Genomic DNA, 14,731 nt, shown 5'->3' with positions numbered 1-14,731 from the left:
AGGCAACAAGTGACATTCACATGCTTCATCCTTGTGAGAGAATGGTTTCACACAGCTCCAAGTATCTTATGAGACCTTTTATCTTTGAAGCTGTATTCCTTGGAGTACTCCTTTAACAGACCTCAACAAGGGTCAGATCATAAGAGCTATGCGTTGCTTATTGTTTCACGACGCTGTACGATATAGTTTACTTCCTGTTGGGCATATAAACATTGCATTATGTATATTATCTCAATAGTAATATCCTTATGAGAAAAAAAAAACTGTTTCTAATTTGTGTGTACATGTACATATATGTGCGTATAATTCAGATAGAAATTAATGTTGGATTGTCTTTTCAAAGTTACAGACTAGATTTTCAAAATCACACAACAAAAGACACTATTAAAGTACAACTTCATGTTCCTGTTGTCAGTTGGGTTCCCAAAGCAAAAAAAAAAAAAGACATTATCATGTCTGGCGTAGGTATTGGCACTATATCCACATACTATCAATAACTGCTCAATATACAGACTGAAGAGTCTAGACTTCAAAGATACTAAGTTCCTAAAGGTTCTGTGAAAACAAATAACCAGTAGGTATGGAGGACTGAAATCTTCCATGGTCTTACTAAGGAAAGAGTTGGAAACCAAATTTTATCCTTTCAAAACACCAGAGATTTTGCAATATAAAAAAAGCTACCTTAGCTTCAGGCTAACAGGCTAACTTGGTTAAAAATACAAGAGCATTGATGTGTTCTCAGACAGTTTTCTCTACCTGTGAAAACTCACCTAAATATCATAGTTTCTTAAGGAACACAGCATGCCATGTTGGTGCACCACTGTGAATGTATCTCTCTTTTTTTTACACACATATAAACATTATAAAGATCAAATTATATTAAAAGTTTTCTCCTCTACCTCAAGATCTTAGTAGTGTTTCCTTCCACGAAGTTTTCATGTTTAGAAATGTGATTCAGCAATCACTGGCTCATTGACATGTCAGCATTTAAGAACAGAATAGCTAAATTTGGAGATAGTAGGAATTCATGACTCCCTTCTTACTCAAATGTTTCGTCATCTGTCAAAACACAAATATGAGAGTTCAGAGGAGGCACTAACTTTGTTGTCCATGGTCTGCAATATTTCAGTGAGAACCAAAAGCTCTTGCGTGTTTTAAACATACTTCTTGATTTCCTTGATGGAGTGAGGAGGAAACTAACACATGGGCTCTGAGGCTGTTCCCAGCTGGCAGGATTTGGCTGCTATGGCTAAGGACAGTCCATCCCCATCTCCAGGGAGGTGCCTGGGCCAGAGATGTCTCCGTTTGCTCAGCTCCTGGCTGGACCATCATCAGAGGGACAGGTCTTGGCTGCCAGGCCCTGCCCCGCCCACCTGCTGTGGGGAGCCCTGATACTGCTGGCCCCACACCTAAAACACTCATGGCATCCAGTAGAAAGGTTTATGCCTACGTGCAACTCAAACACACTCAGAGCCTATGAAGAAACCAGTATTTTGCTGCATTTGTATCAAAGGAAAAAGAATAATTCCTGTCCCCATTTCTGTGCCATTTAGTAGTAATCTATACCCAAGGAAAAACAAGTGTTGCCAAATTAGATCCATAATGACTATATTAACTTTGTGTAGAGAAAAAAAAAAAAAAAAAGGTATCCAAATGGTGATTAGTACATTGTGCTTTAAAAAAATATAACTACTAGTATAGGGTCTTAGTGTGGATTATGAGGAAAGATAGGTTGAGCTTATTGATTCTAATGAATAAAGTCCATTTTAGACATTGTAGTGTAATCATAATTTAATTAATTGTAATATATATTCTTCAGGTACAGGAAATCCGTCTGGCAGGAAGACAGACCAGCCCACTCCCACATGGACAGGAGAGTGCAACTTGCAATAAGCCACAGGCATTTTTATGTACCCAGCTCCCTCATGCATTATACACGGCTCCAAACATAGAGGAGGACCCAGGAGTTCAGGGTTTTGCTAAAGAAGGATGCCTAGCTTCTTCAATCACTCCTTCAAAATATAAAGTGCAATATAAGAAGTACAAAGATAGGGAAGGACAGTTTTTTAACAACAGATAATAACCAACAGGGTTTATTTTATACTGACACTGCTTCAGCATTTCCCCCACCCCCTTATTTTTTTTTAATCTGAGCATCAATAGTGCATTACACAAATAATTTGCCTGTATGACTTATTGATTAGTGAGGGAAATGACAAACCACCATAAATAGAAATTTTGAGTCCGGTGGATAATATTCCTCCTACTCAATACACTGAAGCAGGTATGTTTTGAAATGAGTACATCAAACTTAATTTGTCTCAAGTTTAAATGACTGCTTAGATAGCCCAGGACAGGTATCATTTAAACCCTGACATCCATGATGTACAATACAGCTAAATAAATTTCAGTTTTCTTACACTCGGATAATGGCACCAATTATCATTCTAGAGAGGATGTAAGTTACTACTGTAACATTGTGCTTCACTGCTGAAGATGTCTAACACCTACACACATTTTACCGTTCCCTCAGCAACAGAAAGTTAAAAGTAGTGTACAACCTGGGTAAAAAGTTACCTGTACAGTGAAAGAATAACAACAAAGCTTTGCAAATTTAAAAATTTGTTGCAAATATTCATCACTAATTTTCAAGTATGGTCTCTTTAAAAGAAAACAATTTTCCTTGTTGTCATCCCTAAAACCACGAAGTTCTCAGTTTCAGAATGAGAACACGTAATACACTGTGTATGCTCATCTTACTCAAAATAAGAGTTTGGTCTTAAGAAACACACTGAAACAAGCACGTTGAGCATTTGATTTAAAAAAGAACATAGAAATAGACATATTGTATACTTGCTATTACATGGATTTTATTTTTTTACCTTTGCCCTTTCTGCCCTTTACACCTGGCAGCATCCTGCTTCACCACACTGCCAACACTACTACCCACAGCAAGCAATGCTGCCACAGAAGCTATGCTGCCAGAACACATCCTGACAGGGGATCAGGCAGAGTCAATCTCCTCTTTACTCACTGCCCTGAATCTGCCCATTTTGACAGCCAAAGGTAAGATTTTTGGAGGCAGCTACCCTCTAAATTGTTGATGCATGTCATCAAACTACATCCACAGTCACTGAAATCTGGGAAAAGGATTTTACACCTTGGTGGAAAAGGAATGAATGAGTCAACAGGTAAGCACACGACATGAGACGTGGTCAAATAAAGGGAATTTTACACTTCCAAGAAAGTGCAGTAACACTTATTAGGGTGAACAGCCAGACTGACTCCAAGTTTAGAAAAATAAATTAGCTTCAAAGAAGATACCATAGATACTATACAGAAACTCTAGAGCACTCCAAAGGTAGGGATGTAGATTATAACTTAAAATATGTCACTTAGAATGGGTCAGCTCTCCGAAATCCTGGAGCATACAAATATGGAAAGATAAAACTACTGAACTTTGAAGACCACTACATGCAAGCTGGGGAGATGGAAAAGAGAGACTTTCCAATCCAAATTCAATGTTAAGACAGGTAAATGTGGCTTTTCTTCTGGTTTCTCAGTTAAACATTTCAGAAATATATCCAGATATAGTATTTTAAAGGCTTTCAATAAGTGCTAAAATTTAATCTCATTGGATGAAAAAAGCAATCTCTGATTATAATAAGGTATTCTTCAACTCTGTAGGACATTTGGACAAATACTGTTACTCACAGGATTTTATCCACAGGACAACAGAACATACCAGAACACTGGTGGATCCACAGGAAGCTCTAGAACCAGTATCAGGAGAATCAGAACAGGACAAAGTGCTTTCCAGGCACTAGAAGTAGAAGGCATACTGGTATTTGAAAGCTAAGACAAGGCACTCAACTGAATCCAGATAGCCACCAGGATATTTGGGATGGACATTCACTATAAAGGCCTCCAGACATCAGGAATCTTTAAGAGACAAAATGATGACTAGATTGACATGCCTGAAAGTATAGACATAGCTAGTTCCGGCCGAATGCATCAATGCATGCATTCTGAATGCAACAATGCATCAATGTAGGTATTTCATTAATGCATTCTGATATAGACTGAAGACGCAATCTGTTGATATGTGACTACTTTCCCACAGCATTCTCCTCAAGAAACTGGCTGCTCTTGGCTTGGACTGGCACACGCTTCGTTGGGTTAGAAACTGGCTGGATAGCCGGGCCCAAAGAGTCGTGGTAAATGGAGTCAAATCCAGTTGGAGGCCAGTCACTAGTGGCATTCTCCAGGGCTCGGTGCTGGGGCCGGTCCTCTATAATATCTTCATCGATTATCTGGATGAGGGCATTGAGTGCACCCTCAGCAAGTTTGCAGATGATACCAAGTTAGGTACGTGTGTCAATCTGCTTGAGGGTAGGAAGGCTCTGCAGGAGGATCTGGATAGGCTGCACCGATGGGCTGAGGTCAACTGCATGAAGTTCAATAAGGCCAAGTGCCGGGTCCTGCACCTGGGGCACAATAACCCCAAGCAGAGCTACAGGCTGGGAGATGAGTGGTTGGAGAGCTGCCAGGCAGAGAAGGACCTGGGAGTGATGGTTGATAGTCAGCTGAATATGAGCCAGCAGTGTGCTCAGGTGGCCAAGAAGGCCAACAGCATCCTGGCTTGCATAAGAAACAGTGTGGCCAGCAGGGCTAGGGAAGTGATCGCCCCCCTGTACTCGGCTGTGGTGAGGCCGCACCTCGAGTACTGTGTTCAGTTTTGGGCCCCTCACTACAAGAAAGACATGGAGGTGCTCGAGTGAGTCCAGAGCAGGGTGACGAAGCTGGTGAGGGGCCTGGAGAACAAGTCCTACGAGGAGTGGCTGAGGGAGCTGGGCTTGCTCAGCCTGGAGAAGAGGAGGCTCAGGGGCGACCTTATCGCTCTCTACAGATACCTTAAAGGAGGCTGTAGTGAGGTGGGGGTTGGTCTGTTCTCCCACGTGCCTGGTGACAGGACGAGGGGGAATGGACTTAAGTTGAGCCAGGGGAGTTTTAGGTTGATTCTTAGGAAGAACTTCTTTTCCGAAATGGTTGTTAGACATTGGAACAGGCTGCCCGTGGAAGTGGTGGAGTCACCATCCCTGGAAGTCTTCAAAAGACGTTTAGATGTAGAGCTTAGGGATATGGTTTAGTGGGGACTGTTAGTGTTAGGTCAGAGGTTGGACTCGATGATCTTGAGGTCTCTTCCAACCTAGAAATTCTGTGATTCTGTGATTCTTCTTTAATCATGGTTTGTGTAGTTACAGTGAAATAAAAGAAAAAAATATGTCTTTACTATACAGAATTGATGATTATATGACTTAAGTGCAGGGGACACATCATATTGTCATCACTATCCCACAAGATTATCTCTATTCATAATAAAGAATATACCCCTACCCAGCCAAAAAAGCTGAAGAAATCTTAACAGAATATAATATCTATTTAAAGTGTGAGCAAAAAGGAAAATGATGATTACAATGTTAAAAACTGAATTTGATTAAAATATGGGCTGGCAGCCATTAAAATCAGGTGATAAAGTAACATGACCTGTATAAAGCAGCCTTCAAAGTTCATGCATTTCTAAAACAGAATGCTTAAAAAGTGGCATGAGAATGAAATATGTACGAGTTTTAAAAAGGTAAAATATAAGACTTAAACCACACAGAATGAAAATCAACAGTATCACAGGACTGCATTCTAAATAAACTTCTTAACAGAATCACCACAGCCAATGACTAAATTTCTTAATTTTGCTCTAGTAGTGTTCCAAGATCTCACTGAAAGCCCCCTCAAAGCAATATGCTGCCAATTCTGCAAACAAGTAAAGGACTTTCATATTTGGGTTTATCAGGACAGCTCTTTCTCTCTAAAACTAAATTTCCTTCTCCCAATAGGTGGCAGAAATTCAGTCCTGCAGGTAGCAACTTTTCCTCTTCCAGATACTGTTACAGACTGATTGACTGAGGAGCCATAACTATTTCTCATGAAACTATCTACCTTTCCCGGATGATTACATGTTACATCTCACACTATTATTGCAGCAGGAGGGCAAATAATCACAAGAAACAAAAAAAGGAACTATTTCTTGATGCAGTTTCTCATGAGGATGGTGATAATTTGCCCCTGAATACCACGAGGAGGACAGCTGGAATTCAAGACTTATACTTAACACTATTGCCATGAAAGCTGCACTCATTGAAGTCCACAGGGGAACAGCACTGTGACTTCCAATGCCTTTAAAAGAGCCTGCATTGTGCCTACCAGTCACCAACACTGTTCTACAATTCTAAATTGTAATCTATTACAGACTTCTGCTGGTATGTCTGCTCTTGGTGTTCCACTAATACACAATGTAAAGCTATTTTCCATGTTAGGTTTAGAAATTTCAGTAATCTCTGAAAACATATTAATAAGCAATTTCCTTTCAGAGTTCCAGCAAAACATTCTCAGGTAAATTTGATGTGCAAGTCTTGACAAGTTCTTATCCATGTTTCTTTCAGAAACAAACAAAGGTTATCAAATTTAAAGTTTTCAAAGCCCTTGTAAATAAGTTTAAGCAATTCTACCAGCTTTCTCTACTGAATAGAATGATTGAAGATTTTAGGATTAGATAGGCATCTAAACCGTTCAGGTGTTGCTTTACATTTACAGTACCTTAGATCTTGGGCAGCAGTTAGAATTTTTAAGTGAGAGAAAGTTATCCATGTATAGCTGCATCTTTTCCCTCCTTATGCCCTTCATTTCTAAAAACAAGTCCTTTTTTAATAAAAATAAAATAATAAAATAAAATAAAATAAAATAAAATAAAATAAAATAAAATAAAATAAAATAAAATAAAATAAAATAAAATAAAATAAAATAAAATAAAATAAAATAAAATAAAATAAAATAAAAAGACAACCACTGGGCTGAGCAGAATCAATGCAGTACTTCTACATATTAGCACAGTTACTTTTTCTTTGGTTATATCTTGCTGGCCCCTCAAAAACAAACAAACAAACCCCAAAACAAACAGCCAGATTTAAAAAAGACATTCAGCTGTATAAACAGGGATAAACAATCAGTAAATGCAGGTGGAAAACAAACTCCGCACATGGCATGGACCTGAGTAATTGGACAAATCACAATATGAGCAAGATTCAGTAGCATCGAGCTTTTGCCCAAAAGTGAAAATATATGCTGTGAAACAGAGGCAGGATCACAGCTCATAAACAATGCACTTAGCTCTACCATTGTAAAGCCTCCCTCAGGATGCAGTGAATACTGGAAAAAGATGGAGACCATGGAGGAGAAAATCATGAAACTGATCTACTGTCCAGGGCAATTAACAGAATGAAGAGGTTTGGTCCAGAGGAAATAACAACCAGGTCTGCTACATGATAACAATCCTCAAAAGAGAAAGCAGTAGGTGCAAAAGGAGAAGAAAAATCTGTTTTGTCTTTCCTCTACAAGCAAGATAGGAAGTAGTAAAAGTAATGCTTAATTTGCTGCAAGAGAGTTATATGTTCAAGACAATAAAGCAGTTCTCACCGTACACACAGGTACTAGAGTTGACTGCTTAAGGAAGTTCTGCTGTCCCCATCTCTGAAGACTAAACGCTTCCCAGGAATGACTGAGATACATACAGCCACAGACAACATAACCTGCTTAATTCTCTTTTGCCCTATTTTTTTATCATTCTATGAAGATTTCAATCTATGCTTTTAATTAACCTATTTATGGCTATTTTGGTGTTTCAAATTAATCATTTTTACTAGTATTTCAGCTAGCAGAAGGCATCTAAATGTTGTATCTACAGCATTTTTGGCTTTGCTCCTGAGACTTGATATGTAAATACCAGCATCCTGCTGGCTGCACATTAGCTCAGTCTCAGCTTATGCCAAATGGTATCTCTTCAGGGGGAAGGAGAGAAGATTGTTAATCTTACCTAGAAATTAAATTTCTACAGAGTTGTTCCAAATAAATCTAAAGAATTGTAAACAAAAATATTCACCATTTCAGAGAGCAGAGCTTTCTCGTGACTTTTCTTATGTCCAAGCTCTAGTTGTGGAGATTCTTGGCACACATAACAGAAGCAACGAATATTTTCACAGCTGAAATCCAAAGTTTTATTTATACCGACTTGTAAGAATGGGAACTGGATTTAGACCTTTCAAAAAAAAACTGTAACAAAGCAGGAGCCTTTTTCTGACTATTTAAGTTCATTTACAGTGCACAAACTTACAGATGTGCAGGACAATGAACAACAGGTTTCAAATATTCAGAAACTGAGTCAATCTTTCACACAGGATATTGAAACTAATCTTAGATATGAAGTTATCCAGGCAATGAATCCATGTCTGCTCTTGAAAAAAGTATCTTTCACTTCTCAGAAGAAACATGGATGTGTTTTTATTATTTTTTTTTAATATGAAGAGGAACTTATCTATCTCTTTACATGCAAATCTCATAATTAAACTGTCAACAGCACTTTTCACTTCATTATAAAAACATAATACAATAATGAGGGATTCTTGATGTTTAAATAAACATAGATCCAACTCCCTAGAGAAACTCTTTTTGGCAAACCACATATGGTATAACACTTTTCTGCTGGCCAATTGATTTATGACAGTTACATCCTATTTGTAGTTTTCTTTTATAACTGTTTTAAGCCTGAATTGAACAGGCTCTAACAGAAGTGAATCAGCACCTTCTTTAAAAATAACAAACTTTTAAATATAAATATACACAAAGAGCTCTCTAGCACAAGCCCAGTGTACAGAAAGACGCCTGGAAATTATTTTCTTTATTATAGTTTCCAGAGGCAAGAGAATAAGAGACAGAAACAGAAGGTGCAGCAAAACAAAATAAAGTGTGGGGGAAAAAAAAGGGAAAGAAAGAAAAAAGAAAGAAAAACATCAGGATAAACTAAATAACAATCCGTGAGGTAAACCAGAGTGAGCCCCTTTCATTATTATGAAAGCAATAGTTCAGTGCTGAGGCATGACCTATAAATCCAGATATGAAAGAGCTTCAATACGGCTTAATATTATGAATCAGAGTTGGAATGAAATATGAATCCAAACATATCCATAAAGGCTTTGAAAAAATATTTTCTTTATTGTCTGGATATAAGTTTCTCCAGGAAAAAGGTAAAGCATTACAATACTTACAGCTTTACCTTACTTAGTCATGAAGAAGCCATGTTACCAAAAGAAAGCAGAATGTCTCTGCCTTTAAGAATACACAAAAAATAAGACAATTCACAATGAAAGATTCAGACAATGTCAACTGGAAATATCTTGTAACCCAGATAATCTCATCTTTGGCTCCTATCAGATAACCTTTTCCCATGGCTTTGTGTCACAGAAGAGAAGAATTTTAGGCAACAACTTGAAAGAATAAAATAGTGTAATTTTAGAGTGTGAGCAGAGTTTTTTTTCCAAGAGAGGAAGGCAGGATGACAGCAAGTATGGAAGTATTTGCCAGAAAAAAGAAGAAGCAGGCACAGAGCCTCACAGTAATGCAAATCTTGCTGCACAACTGTGTTTGAAATGCCCTTATCAGTGGTGTAAATAAAGCATCTCAAGAAAGGCATGAATGCAGCAACTAAAATTAACTTTTGTTCAAGTATCATTACTGCTTACATAAAAGCATGCATGCTTCATATAAATACATGCATACTTTTAAGGTCACATGGTTGTGTTTAGATGCCCTTTTTATGCACACACAGCTTCCCTAATCTTGAGGAAGACCATAAACCTCCTTTTTAGACTGTGAGACTTGTTAACCTCTAGTCTTTAGCTCTTGGATCAAGGTCCTAGAACAACACCATGGTTACTCTGAAAACTAATCTAGATTTCAGGCACTCTTCTTTCATCTTCATCTCTGAGCACCAACAGCCTTTTTTATTGATGAATCTTCCTCATAAAACATAAAATAAAATACAATACCTCTTTGTCTTTTTTAAAAAAATGTTGGAAGTCATAAGGGAAGGGAAAAAACAAACAAACAAAAAATTTGCACATTTCTCATCTTAAAATCTACTCTTATTTAAGGACATTTTTTTCCCCCTCCACGACAGAAAAGAACATAATTACATTCCCATAGCACAAAGCAGATCCTCCACCATTTGCAAGTGTTCCAGTCTCATTCTTTCTAAGTGTGCCATCTTGTTTTACCTGTCAGGATATCCCCTATTAAAGTGAGGTAAGGCCCTTAATCCTACAATTAAACAAAAGACCATTCAATATTACAAAGAGCTGCTTTCATCTTCCTTTCTGAACTTTTACAACATTATGTGTAGAATTTGTAAAATGGTCTTAGTCATGCACCCAAACACTCACCATTCCAGTAGAAATGGAGTCTTTAAAACAGGTGAAGAGTAAATGTAACATTATGAAATTTTATTAAAAGAAAAAAAAAAGAAAGAAAAGAGAAATGTGGGAAAGGATCTGATGAGAATGGATTCAAAGCTAACAGAAAATGTGTTAAAATATCACTATTGGCAACTGAAAGTCTTAGGTGTGAAAGGATCTTGCAAAATGATGTTTTTTATTCTCCTTCCTCAAGGCGAGATTAGTTACACACACATCCAGTGGCAAGAATACTGCCACCTCCTCTAACCAGCTATTATAGTGCTTCCTTAATGCTTCCTTCCTTGATGTGCATTTCCCAAAGCAGCACATCATATCCCACCCAAAGCATTATCTATGCTGAAGCAAGCAGGATTATTTACATATCTAGCTTGTTATACTCCTGCTTATATATTAAAAAAGGTATTTCATTCATGAATCTTGTTTGAGCCTATGATCCATTATGTCTCTTTTCTAAAGAACTGACAGTTATTTGTGTTTGTATAGTTGACTGCTCATGACTAAGTGCAGTACCTTGCAATTGTCTCCATTGAATTGCCCTGTATTTCTTTCAAGCAATTTCTTTTATTTAAGAACAGTTGGAAATCTAGTCCCAGCATACCTGCAATATTTCCCAGCTTCCTGTCGTCTACAGATTTAGAAAGTATATTTCTGTTCCATGATTCATAGTATTAATCAAAGCAGTAAGAAGAAACCGAATCAGATCCGAGCCCAAGCAAAACAGCCCTCCTCACTGGCTTGTGACGCAGCATGTCACACCTTGATGCCAGACTGGTCAGATGAGAGACAAAGTGCTTCCAAAGGAAGCCTGCACCCAGATTCTTTGAGCTACCCCTGGTTCCTGGTGGTTGGCAGTTACTATGGGTTGGCAACTATAGGTCTGCTTTACATGGTCACAATTTACTATTATGCACAGCTACACACGCCTATTGTATTCTACCTAATTCCAAAGGAATGTTACCATCATGTCCTTCTCACATGTTATATCTTCCTCCTCCTTAGATAGCTCTGATCCATAGTCCCTGCAAATGGACTATGTCCGTAACTTACTACAAGACATCCACAGTCAGGATTCACATTAAGAGCTAACAAACTGTATTTGATGAAGGCTGGCTTCCTGTTGTATTAAGTTAAAATTGGAGTAGCCACATATATTTTTTTTGTTTTGGTTTGTTTTTTTTTGCCTAAGTCCCTCCTTCCCTATCACACACATTTCCTTCATTGCTAAACTATACAAAAATTGGTGAAAATGAAGTACTAACACCAGTAATGTTGTATACTACTTGGTGCCAAAAATGAAGAAGTGTACTTTGTAAAGGAAACTAGACATCCTAACTCTAGAAAACACAGCCAAATCCTTTCAGAGAGTAAGACAGGGGAAGGGGAAAGAAGTGACTCACTCTTGCTTTTAAAGAATTAAGAATCAAACACAACCAAGCCAGTCAAAACTTTTTTTTTTTTTTTTTTTCCCTTTCTATCTTAATTTGGATCATTGGGGTGTGAGGACAAAGTGAAGACAGAAAATAAATAAATAAATTAATTAATTAATTAATTGGCTATGTACCTTTCTCTTTCTCCTGCCTATATAATCAACCACATTATATAATCAACTGCATAGATAAAATTGTTAAGAGATTTTTGATTACCTCATTTCTTTGAAGGTCATGGGATTTTCTTCAAGTCAGCATAGCAGCAAATACACATCAACTTTAAAAACAGGCTCTTATAAGCAGGATATTGTAAAAGAACTCACTCTGATATACCCAAACATCATCCTCAAAATTATGGCAAAAGTGATTGCCCTCATCTTTCCTACCAGTAAGTAGTGTAGTAACCTAGAAAAATAAAATTCATTGGTATTAAAATTAATAAGGTAAGATTGAATACATTAAAATCTTAATCTCAACTGTTATTTGTACATGTCATAAAACATGAGGAAAAGAGATCTTAATTCCACTTAAAAATGTATTTTGAGTTCCAGTTCTGAAAAGACACCTGTTTACAACCACCAATGCATTTCTGTTTCTTTAATACTATTTAGGGACTAAATCGAGCAGAAAACCAATGATTCATCTCTTTTATATCCATGTGGAGAACCTCACCCAGATGAAACCCATTCTGATCCATCCAGATCTTTCTCAAAAGAAAGGCAGTGCCAACATTACTTTTTGAGCTCAGAATTCTAAGACATCCAGATTTCCTTTTACTGATTTCTTTAAATGATTTGAAATTTCAAATTGATTTGAAATTCATAAATTTCAAATTTTATGAAAATCATAAAACATGGACTGAGAAAAATTAAGCATCACTATTCCAATAAAATTAACACTGAACAGAATTCCAAAGATTCTTGTCAAGCATGCATAGTGCACATTTTCATATCTGCATTTTTGTATCACGCAACACTACTAACGTCTGACAGCTTCACAAGTCACTCATAAATGTCAATACTGTGAATATCATTAAAAACAAAGATATGTATAACAGCAGATCTAGAAGGAAGATCTCATATAAAACGTCCATTGATAAACAGTGTTTGCAATTTTGATTGGTAAAAGCGATGTCTAAAACCAACTCAAACTTTTTTTTTTTTTTTTTTTTACTCTGGTTCACAATGTTTTTTTTGATGTTTTCTCTGATGGGGTTGATAAGCCATAAGCTATTTTTCTTCAAATCTGTATCTATTTTTAATATATTGTTGGTATTTTCAACAGCATAGTCTCATGGTACTTCTACTCAAAAGTGACTTTAAGCACAAAAGAATGAGAACAAAGAATTTTTCGTGAACTCTGTGTTGATAGATTTGACATGCCAATATATATTAATCTTGGCATCTACTTGATATACAAGTAAGAATGAAACTATGATATTCTTCTCAGTTCATGGTTTGGATCAATACTTCAGATGTTACACCTTCAGGGGATAAAGAAGAAATATCATGAAAGGCTAAAAAGACTGCAAGGTTTCATGAATGGTTTGGATATTCTGCAATGCCATCAATGTTTCAAAGCTGTGCTTTCAAACACATAAAAATTCTCTGTTTGCATTCTGTATCTTTGCTCAGGAACATGCAAGAGACAGAACAAATAACAATTACAGACAATTTTTAAAACTTTGCCTTTAGTGCTGTGTGGGATAAAGCATAAGTATCCAAAATTTAAAAGGTATAAATAAATAAATAAATCTAAAACAGTGTAACGGAAATACAGGGTAAAATAAGAAATGGTTTTATATTGTGGATCATTGGAAATCTTGAACTTCTAATAGATCTGTATCAGAAACCAGAAATACTACAAATATACTCTAAAACCCATCACTTTGCAAAATAAAACACCTGGGTATCATTCACCAAAAAATGATATACAGACTGGTTAGGCTACGGAAAATTGAATTATATTTTGAACAATGCTTGAACATCTGTATGTGCATTAAGGGAAAGACAAGTTATGTCTAAAGATGTGTTTTTTACAAAATTGTTTGGGGAAAAACAGTTACTCAGTAAGTCTGAAATTGTAGAAGCTATAAACCACAGCTCCAAAGAGCTGTCTGGTAGGTCTCTGCAGTCACTGAAATTAATGAAATTGCCTCATAAAAAAAAAAAAAAAAATCAGGAAGAGAATTTCCTTTCAACATTAAAGAGCTTTGTTTCTGAATACAGAAAGTCTGTAATTTTTACTTATTTATTTATTTATTTATTTTGCATTTACAGAATAAAAAAGTATTTTGAAAGATTTCTGCATTGTTAACCAGTTCCTCAGTCTGAAATGCTGAAGTGAGACCTTTTGTTCTGTATAGTACCTATATTACTGGTCTACGTCACCATGTGTTTTTTGTTGTTGTTGTTGTTGTTTTTGTTTGTTTTTTGTTTTCAATTTTGCTAACCAAATATTTCCATTCTGCTTTAACCTCTCTCTAGGTCTCATCTCCACTTGCAAGAGTTTAGGTTGATTAGTTAACATCTCTACTATATGAGGCAGCAGATAAATAAAGAATTGTTTCTAGTTATGTACCAAATCTGAGTTAACAATCAAAGTTAAGCAGACTTGAAGGACAGAAGTTCTTTGGGATAGAGACCATCTTACTCTGCTAATGTATGGGGACAGTACACCACATAACTAGCTATGGCTCTAGCACTAAAAAGACGGAAGGACGGAAGAACAGATGGAAGGATGGACAGGAGGGAGGGAAGGAGGGAAGGAGGGAAGGAGGGAGGGTGGGAGGGTGGGAGGAAGGAAAGAAGGAAGGAAGGAAGGAAGGAAGGAAGGAAGGAAGGAAGGAAGGAAGGAAGGAAGGAAGGAAGGAAGGAAGGAAGGAAGGAAGGAAGGAAGGAAGGAAGGAAGGAAGGAAGGAAGGAAGGAAGGACATTTTTAAAA

At 36.9% G+C, this 14,731-nt stretch overlaps 1 protein-coding gene across 6 annotated transcripts in view; it reads right to left on the bottom strand.

The window, feature by feature from the left end:
• Positions 1 to 14,731, bottom strand: part of LINGO2 (leucine rich repeat and Ig domain containing 2) — a 575,497-nt gene that overhangs the window by 518,460 nt on the left and 42,306 nt on the right. The gene's annotated exons all lie outside the window — the stretch shown is intronic.

The sequence above is a fragment of the Aythya ferina genome, assembly GCF_964211825.1.
Source record: "Aythya ferina genome assembly, chromosome: Z".
Taxonomy (NCBI): Eukaryota; Metazoa; Chordata; class Aves; order Anseriformes; family Anatidae; genus Aythya; species Aythya ferina.
The sequence above is the reverse complement of the archived record's forward strand: the minus strand, read 5'-3'. Positions and strand labels throughout refer to the sequence as shown.